The sequence below is a fragment of the Callorhinus ursinus genome, unplaced genomic scaffold (genome assembly GCF_003265705.2).
Source record: "Callorhinus ursinus isolate GAN/ISIS: 27379988/994484 unplaced genomic scaffold, GSC_fseal_2.0 scaffold116, whole genome shotgun sequence".
NCBI classification, from domain to species: domain Eukaryota; kingdom Metazoa; phylum Chordata; class Mammalia; order Carnivora; family Otariidae; genus Callorhinus; species Callorhinus ursinus.
Genome location: NW_027397178.1, coordinates 189,318 through 190,022, shown reverse-complemented (window position 1 = coordinate 190,022; position 705 = coordinate 189,318). Strand labels below are relative to the sequence as shown.

At 55.6% G+C, this 705-nt stretch overlaps 1 pseudogene; it reads right to left on the bottom strand.

Annotated features, from left to right (window-relative positions):
• Positions 1-137: 137 nt before the first annotated feature.
• On the bottom strand, positions 138-499 carry LOC112833086 (cytochrome c oxidase subunit 6A1, mitochondrial pseudogene; annotated as a pseudogene).
• Positions 500-705: the final 206 nt, after the last annotated feature.

Below are 705 nucleotides of genomic sequence, written 5' to 3'. Positions count from 1 at the left end.
TATTTAAGCCATCTCCTGCCATAAGCAAAGGGATGGAAGATGAGTATACTGGTCATCATTTGGTACAAGTAAGGAAGGTGAGCCTAAGGTCCCATAGACTTGTGGTCCATGTGCAGAGTCATGGTCCAAAGCAGTGCTGTGGTCCCCACTGGGTGGTGGTCCAGGTTCTCTCTATTCATCTGCATAGTCGGTTGGAAGTGGATTCACGTGAGAGTTATGGAATAGAGTATGATTACCATCTCCTCCGGGAAAGGGCTTGGACCTGATGCGGAGATGGGGGTAGGCGACGAACTCGGGTCTCTCCTGCTCTCCGTGACGCGACTTCAGGAAGACATTCAGCACCCACGCCAGGGAGCGCTACGAAGTAGGTGAGAGCCTTCCACAATGTGAGCTGAGCCCTCCTCGTAGTGGGCGCCACTCGACATGGACCGCCCCAGCTGTGCCCCGGACCGACCTAGCAGCCCAGACAGCCGGGACACAGACGCCGCCGCCATTTTCGACCTGGACCTCAGTTTCTTTTTTAAAAGCAGCTTTATTGGGGCACCTGGGTGGCTCTGTTGGTTAAGTGTCTGCCTTGGGCTCCGATCATAATCCCAGTCCTGGGATCGAGACCACCCCCTCCTATCAGGCTCCCTGCTCAGCGGGGAGCCTGCTTCTCCCTCTCCCTCTGCCGCCCGCCCCCGTCTCTCAAATAAATAACATCTT